The sequence below is a fragment of the Balaenoptera ricei genome, chromosome 6 (genome assembly GCF_028023285.1).
Source record: "Balaenoptera ricei isolate mBalRic1 chromosome 6, mBalRic1.hap2, whole genome shotgun sequence".
NCBI classification, from domain to species: Eukaryota; Metazoa; Chordata; class Mammalia; order Artiodactyla; family Balaenopteridae; genus Balaenoptera; species Balaenoptera ricei.
In genome coordinates, this window is record NC_082644.1 from 70,345,613 (window position 1) to 70,354,864 (window position 9,252).

Here is a 9,252-nt window from a genome sequence, read left to right on the forward strand (position 1 = left end):
CAATTTTTAAAAAAGCAAAACAAAACAAAATGCTGTGTCCCAACTTGAAAGGCAGTCAGGCAGGAGGATTTCCCCTTACTCCCAGGAGGGTCAGGCTTTTTGTTTTATTCAGGCCTTCAAGAGACTGGATGAGGCCCACCTACATGAGGAGGGACAATCTGCTTTATTCAGTCTACTGATTCAAATGCTATTCCCATCCAGAAACACCCTCACTTATATACCCAGAATAATGTTTGACCAAATGTCTGGGTAGCCCCTATCCCAGTGAAGTTGACACATGAGAGTAACCATCACAGACCTGCTTCCTGGCAGGACTAGCATGGAGACAGCAAGTCCTTGGCAAGCAAAGTTCAGAGGTGAATGAAGCAGAGGAGATACTTTCGAAACTTAGGGGCAAACACTGCCAGGAAGCTACAGAGAGCTGTCATCCTGAACGGGCCACATGGATCTGGTTTGAGTGGTTTGACCATAACTAGGACCAACCAAGGACATGATGCATAATGACATCCCACTTCTCTTCTGCGAAGGTTCAGCAACACATGAGCCTCCGAAACCTGACACAACGTTAACTGAAGTTATTTCTCACAAGCCCAGCACATGAGAGCTGAAACTAATCCGTTAGTTTCCAGAATAGAAAGAGATGAGACAGTTCTCACACACTTGTGTCAGTTACTTAGGATTTATACTCCCTCTATAAAGCAACCTCTGGCAAAATAAAATGGAAAAGGGCAGCCCCCAAAACACCAGAGATCAATTAAAAAGCCCTGTCATATAGAACCTATTTTAGTGAATGCCAGACTACAACTAGATACTTGGCCATTTAATTCTCAAGAAAAAGAAGTTTCTCTGCATGACCCACAACTCTGATTACACACTGGGCTACTGGCAGGTATCTCCAGCTCTGCTACTTGATATTAATGGAAAGATTTCCTGTGCTCTGCTGTGAAGGTTTCTGCTGCCACTGCCAAGACCACCCAAGAAGTAAGGCCTTCAGACAACAGAGAGGGAAGCTCTTAGGACATGCACACCCGATGTTACAAACCCCAAGTACTAAGTGCATCAAACTCAGCATATTGTGATGAAGCCTCTCTATCATGATTTCCCAGGAAATCAACTTATCCTGAATATAAAATGTAGAAAAATGTTAAATCAGGGCCATGTAGTGCAATGACTGTAGAATGCAGGCTTATAAAGGTACTGAGACCAGCAGGTTAGGACCTAAGACTCAGTTACTGCTGCAATGATTCAGTCATGAAGAGCATCCCCAGGATTAAAAAGCACAAGGATGTGGTGCCTTTTGGAAACTCTGCAGGCAGGAAGGAAGCTTTTAGTGAGTGGCTGCTTTTCTGGATAATTTTCATCCCTATTGATGGTGTGGGGTTCCTGGAAAAATATAGGATTTGGCATCAGGAACACTGGGGTTTGAATTCCAACCCTGCCACTTAGGGACCCTGGGCAAATTACTTAACCTCTTGGTTCTTCAAAGTAATAGTTTTCTTACCCACATCTTCCTCTTCAGCTTAATGCAGAACTTACATTTCTAATTATGACTTTATATTCTGGCAAGAGAAAGCCACTTTGGGAGGCCATTTTCCAAAAATGACCCAGGTCTCCAGTCTATCAGCAATTACTAAACTGACCAAGGTTTCAACAGCAAATGGCTCTTTAGAAAGAACACTAATGAAGGAATTACTTAATAAGTTAATGAGTGGATGAGTAAAGGAAAGAATATGGGCAGATGAGAGAAGCACAGGAAAAAGAAAAAAGGATATAGAAGCATTTTCTGACTCTTCTCAAGCGAGATTCTTAAATGGAGAAGGTCAATTGCCTGTGGCTTCTGAGGCCATAAATTGAGGTCCACTTCTAATCTGAAACACCCTTTAAAGCCCATTGCAAATATGATTTTCTGCCACTGCAGTGGCTGGGGTAACCTGGGGAAATCACACTTTTGTAGTGCATGTGAAGGAAACTAGTGACACTGATAAGGGACTAATGAATGGCAGGCTCTTAGCCAATGAGCTGGGCCTGCAAAAGACCTGGCTTTTCAGAACAAGCTTCTCTAACCCTTAGTGGCCACCTGAGAAGGCCACCCTTAGGCCCTAAAGCACGGCTCCCAACTGCCTTGTGTTAGGAGAATCTTCTGATGCTCAGCCCTCATGATTATGAAGAGAAGGTCCCCATGATATCACTGATGTCATCACTCCACACACATATACGAGCACTCATTTATTCTCTGACTTAGGGACTATCAGAGTTAGAAGAGCTCTCAGAGAGCATCTGACCCAGAATCTTTATGTTACAGAGGAAGAACTGGAGGTCTGAATTGACAACTTACTTTTGCTTTCTCATTCTGTCACTGACGGGCAGGATCCAGCTTTATTCTTGCCATTATACATCACCCTCACTACTCAGATGGCCATGAGGAGACAACATCGTGGATAATTAGGATGTAAATGTCAAAGTTAGGTGGAACCCAAGGTGTCTCTTGGCTTACTCATTTATTCCTATTCCTTTGAGGAAGGATATCTATTAATGCTCTTTAACGCCTGGTTTCTCATCTCCTAAACTCAGATTAAGAGGAAAATAATGAAGACCTGGCTGGTCGGTATTTGTAAAGAGCTTTCACATACAGTATGGGTTTGGATCTTCATAAGGACACTGTGTGATAGGTAGGACATGTAGATTTCCATTTTACAGGCAGATACAGTTCCAGAGAGGCTACACTTAGACATGTCATTTTCAATACCATGTGAATCATCTGTTGGTGTTCCTTGCTTTCTTGTCTATCTGAGGAAACCCACTGAGTCACCAAGAAGCCATCTGAAAGTCTTCTTTTTTTACCTTTCCTTAAACTTACGTAGAGCTAACCAGCCCCCTGCTTTCTTTCTGTTATCACAAAACTGGTAGCATCTCCCAAATAAAAAACGTACCCCGAGGTCATATTGCTTGTACATCACACACACTTTTGACTGGCATTGGCTATCATAAATCCTTTCTCAGATAATATAAGATGGGTAAAAGTAAAAAATAATAGGTAACTTGAATGTAAAAGCAACTGCCTTCTATGTTTGTTCCCATCACATTCACAAAGTCCACCGAAAAATATCTGTAATTAAGTGATGTTGACAAAACAAAACAAAAAGTATTGGATTGTAATTTACTACCTCTTACTCGTATTTATATAGCACTTCAAAGGAATACTTCTTTTCTCCCCCCTCTTACTTCCATTTTATAGGTGAGGAAATAGAGCTTCAGTGAGTTTATGTGAAATGGATTTCCTGGGTCTACCTATCAGCACTTTGCACAGGTGTTCCAAAAGTATTTGCTGAACTGAAGAGCATTCACTTCTATATCGCTTTTTGTACTTAATATTCGAATTAATGGTTGAGCCAATTTTTTTTTTTCCTGGGAGAAGTGCACACCATGGAAACGTGCCTCTGGGAATGTAAATAGCCCACACGCTGTATTAGGCAACGATAAACAAATGGAGATTTGCACAGATGTAATTAAGAATAGAAAATACAAACCTATGTGCAGAACCATGATTTACGGTCAAATTCACCTGCCTTGAAAGCTCATATTAGATTGCTCCTCGTTTGATTACCAAGCTGGTGTTTCAATGCAAAGCATATGCTTGTGGGCTCCCAGGTTTGCTGGGCTTATGAAGTAGCTAATAACTTTGAAACGAACCTTCTAAGGGAGAGCTGGTTTATGCCTCAGCAATGCAAACATGTGCAAGTGAAAATATATGCATCTCAACTGGTTATTTTTGTAGGTAGGACAAATGTGTAAAAATATGTTTCCTAGAAAAAAATTCTGGTTTTGACTGTTTGCCAAACATTACACAAGTAATTAGTGATGTTGTTAAGTGCTCAGCAGCTCTTCCGAGACTTCTTTTTTGGCATCAAATATATGCTCATTCTCCAATGAACAGGCACATTGGATATTTTAAAATATTCATAGAACAAAGCTGCTGGTTTGACTTATAAATGGGCAGCTGCTGTTTAGTCCCTCTCATTTATCCTTTTCAGGTTCTTGAGAACCTGAAAAGGGACAGATGAGCTTTTTTCAAAATGTTAGCTTAACTTTTCCAAATTGTAAGTGAAATATCCTAAAGCAGTTGTGTTGTCTACACTCCCATCTTTACCTTGCACTCAATTCTCTCTAGTGTATTTAGAGGGTAAAATTTCCAATGCAAAACCAGAAAGCATAAATCAAAGTTTCTTCAACTCCACTTTCCAGATTCAATGGATGTTGTTAATATGAATAAACTAGTGTCCCAACAGTAAACCTTGGGTCTTACCACCATGTAAATTCGGAATGTTTGTCAATATTATTTGCTGCCTTGATCAAAATGCAGCAGCTGTAGGATATCAGTAAAGAAAAATCCCCTCCTATGCGTAGACCTGCTGTGGTCAGTGTCATCCTAGGGCGATACGTGAGCTGGTGTGTCCAGCTGGAGCTCCTCACCAAGGTCTTTCCCTCTAGAGGGGACCCTGGCCAGTGGAGGGCCTCGGAGGAGTCACCTCGAGGACCGTGTTGTGTTGGAGCCAAACAGCAGAACTGTGACTGATATCTCTCATACCAGGAAAGAAAAATTATGTCGGGGAAGGAAGAATCCTGCTTAAGGCAAAATGCCAACTTTGAGACAGTGTTGTAAGTCAAAACTGAGCACACTTGTGATGTTGTGATGGAGGCAAAAATCCAAAATGAGGGGAAGAGTATGTCAGAGGAGCAGGAGGCAAGAATAAGGAGACACCCAAACGGGAGGCAGCCTGGATATACCCCAGGGCACAGCACCATGGCAGAGCAAAACTGGGAAGAGTAGATCAGACACCTTCTGAAGAGAAGTGAGATCCCCCCCCATTTTATACATCTAGAATCTGAGTTAGCACAACGTCCACCCAGCTGACCAAAGGTTCTAGAAAGAGCGAGTCAGGCTTCACACGTTCATTGTGCAGACTCCCAGCTCCTGATTCTGGATGGAAAGACATTTCATGGACCCTGCTCAACACTGTCGACCTCTAAGAAGGCTGGGAAAATAAGAAGACGCAGAGTTACCAACGGGAAGGGGTAAAGGATGCTAGCAGATGAGACTGGATAACATATAAGATGAGACATCTACCATTAGAAAATAATGCTTATATCGATGAGAATCAAAAAACGTGTGTGATCCCAAAGAAAACTCTTCACATCAGAATCTAAAAAAAAATATAGCCATGCAAATAAGAGCCCATTATTTCCCCCTCTGCACAGAATGACTGGCTTTGAGTTTTAACATGGGAGGAAAAGCCAGATGGCGGCAGACGGGCTTATTATAGAAAGTCCACTTGCATTGAAGTTTTCTCAGCACTTGCCGTCGTTGCTGAGTGAGGTTTTGTTTTGTTTCCTTCTTAAGTGAAGGGCAGGCAAGTACCAAAATTTGTATAAAGTCTGCAACCTTTTCACGAGAATGTTCTATTCAATACCTCCTATACATGATATATGATGCCACCACAGGAAAACTAGTGCTGCTACAGACGTTAATCATAATTATGAAAAATTTTAATTTAAATGTAGGTCTGAACACACAAAATACAGTGCATGGCCATCTGTTAGTTTTCCATCTGGGCTCATTTGCAAAATACATTCTGTTTCACTCCCCCCTTCCCCCTCTATTTATAATCTTCCCTGGAAAACAAATATGGCTAATCTATGGCATGCCAGAGCTGAAGTTAGCTATTTACAAGTGGCTTTTAATAGACATGGCTACACAGTTGAAAGCAGTAACAGAAACTTCTTCAAGTTCTTTTTTTTTTTTTTTTTTTGGTGGTGGGGTGAGAGACCTTCTCAGACGTTTGTCAATAGAGTTTTCCTTTGAGAGTCCCTCATCCTTGTGTAAAAATAGATTTTTACAGTTTATCTGTAAAGAGTAATGAAAAATGGAATATTGCTCCACTTCTCTCTTGGTATGATGATAAGAATAATGCCTAAAATTTTAGAGCTGTCATAGCAGCATTACTCCTAATTGTCAAAAAGTGGAAATACAAATGTCCATCAATGGATGCATGGATAAATAAAATGTGGTATATCCATAAATTTAATATGATTCAGCCACAAAAATGAAGTACTGATACATGCTACAGCAGGGATAAACCTTGCAAACATTATGTTAAGTGAAAGGAGACTGACAAAAGAGTCCACATGTTGTTTGATCACGTTTATATAAAATGTCCAAAGCAGGCAAATCTATAGAGGCCGAAAATATATTAGCAGTTGCCTAGGGCTGGAGAGTGGGGTTGGGGAAGATGAGGAGCGACTGCTAATAGTTCGCTTTTAGGGTCGATAAAAATATTCTAGTTCGCTTTTAGGGTCGATAAAAATGATAAAAGTTGTACAATTCTGTGAATACATTAAAAAATATTGAATTATATGCTTTAAACAAGTAAACTTTATGAAGTATGTAAATTATATCTCAATAAAGGTATTGAAAAAAACTGTAGGGCAAGACAGATGTAGAAATCATTTAGTCCATTTTTCACATTTTAAAGATGGCGCAGTGAGGTTCTGGAGGTAAAGATTAGTATCAAGTTGGTCAGTGTTGAGGTTTCTAGACTTCCACTCAAGGGTTCTCGCTGATGTGTAATGCTGAATGATGACACTAATAAATTCACCTAGTGGCATAAAGAGAGTAGACTGATGAAGGAGAGATTCAAATGGAAAGATGAATCAGAAAGCTACTGCAGTGATTCCAAATAAGGTTCAGGAAAGCCTTTAAAGATGGCAGCGGTAGTAAGAATAGAGCAGTCTGTTTGGATGCGGTAGATCTTTTGGAGGTAAGTTCTTTGTGACTTTGTATCTGACTGACTATGAGGGGAAACAGAGGGGAAAGAATCACAGATGAATACGATGGTTGTGATCAACAAGCCTGGAAAAAGCAGAAGCTGGAAAAGAAAGAAGATGGGTTTAATTCTTAATATGAGCTGGGGTCATTCATAGAACACAGAGTGCAGACACTAAAGAGGAAGGTGGATGGCAGAACTCAAATTTTGTGGAAAAGCTTAGGGCTAGAGACAAAAAAGGGACTTTACTGGTGGGCAGGGGCAATGAAAGCACTGAAAGGGTATAGGTGCTGCTGGGATAGTAAGGAGCAAAGCAGAGACTGAGGATGGAACACTGGGTCTCCTACATGTAAGGGTAGAGAGAAAAAAAAGAGAAAGGGGGAAGGAAAGCAAAAGAATGATTCCAAAATAAAGGTGGGACACCAGGACAGGTCAGCAAAAACAAGAGAGTGGATCTAATGTAAGCCAGCCAAAGGCTGGTGGATGGATTTTGGACTTTAACATTTGAGGCTTCATCCTTTGGTGGAGCTTTTAGTCTATGTAGGCAGCAAGTGGGAAATAAATTCAGGAACTTGAATCAGACAAAAGCTCTGACTCTGGAGATAGGCAAGATGAGGAAAAATCTGCAAGAATCAAACTGATGAGATGAGAAAAAGAAGTGAATGGCATTAAAATATGAACAAAAAAAGCTGGAAATTTTGAGAACAAGGCTATCATGGAAAAATATGTTGTAAAAAGGAAAATATAGTTCCCAGAAGATCTACTATCACAATGAGAGTGAAAATATACAAGTAGGCTTTTTCTGAATTTCTGCCATAGTGGAGTGTGGGCACAGCAGTATTGCTCTGGCTTCAGTACATTAGTAGATTTCTCTCATGTTCAGGAGGTTAACCAAATTCTGTAGTTCCCAGTCCTAAGAAGTTTAGGTTGAGAATAAGGGCAAACAAAGACCTCTGAAAATAAAATCCAGCTGCACAGATTCTCACTAGGAAATCATAAAACCAGGAGTCACTGGGGGCTGCCACCTCTAGGACACTGTTATTTAAAAAAAACATGTGTTGAGCATCTGTTTATTTACCAGACCCATGGTTAGGCCCTAGGAATTCAGAGAAAAGAAGGAAGTCCCAGCCTGCCCTTTAGGAGTTCACAGTTAAGTCGCAGACAGGCAGACCAGCTGTCTCCAAATCATATGCTAAATGCTACGACGGGGCATGGGTATGAAGAGACAGGCGTGCCCAGCCCTGCAAGGAACTGGCAAAGTGGGGTGGAGGAGGGTTTGCACAGAGAAGTCTATGCCTGGACTGAATCTGGAGGGATAAATAGCAACTTCTTTAGGCAGACTAGAGGCGGAACGGGCACACGGACTATTTCTCCAGGTGGGCAGAGAACCAGTAAAGGACCTATGGTGTGAGCAAGCATGCACATTTGGGGAGTGACAAGCAGGTGGTTACAGCTGAATTGCTGATGATACTGAGAAGCAGCAGAAACTTTCCTGGTGTCGTTTGCAGGAACCACGTCATGGAACATCACCCTTCATCCCATCTGACTCTCCCTCAATATACCCCCAAACAGACACTGGAACAAGGACTTGGGTGAAGCTAGTTTATGAGGCACAAAGGAGAGAAGGGAGAAAAGTCAATAAACACTGAGTTACCAACGGGCTTATGGCTGTGGGCACCTGAGGCTCAATCCCTCTGGAATCTCCTGGGAAAGTGAAGAGGAATACGGTTCAGAACCACCACGTCAGAGGACAGGGGTGGGGCATTTACTCACCATTTCCATCTCCCCTGGGCTGAGGTTTACTCTGGGGGTGTTAGGTCCCCCACCAGACACATACACACTTTTACATTTTTAGGTCGAACCTGCTGCCTGTTTGCCCGCACTCCTCTCAGGCAGAGAAGCAGAGAGAACAGGAAGCTGAAGTGGGGATTTGTCTGTGTATAAAGAAACTGTCTCCCACAGGTGTGGGTGAATGCAGAAGGGCCAAGGGCATATGGGGCAGAATATGGATGGTGTCTGCTAAACAACCCAAAGCAGGCTACTTGTCCGCTCCTTCCATCTGTATCTAGGTCATATCCATCTCCACAGAGTGGCTCAGGACACTCTTCCTCAAGCCTAAACGTTTAACACCCTGAAGCCAAACGTTTGAAGCCTGCCTCATGGCTCAGTCAGAGTACTTCCCTGTGTCCACAGCACATGTATAGCTCTTACCACGCACTGCCTGTTGTCTTTGCGGTCTCTGAACACTCCATCCTACTTAAATTGTTGGTTCCCAAAGGGCAAGGATTGTTCTTACTGCTTTTGTATTACCCACAGTGCCCAGAACATATCAGTACTGATTGTCGTTCAGGCAAAGAAAACTCTTCTTTGGAAAACCAAGCCCTTCTAGTAATTCAGCCAAACCAACAAGACCTCAAAAAGAATATTCCTT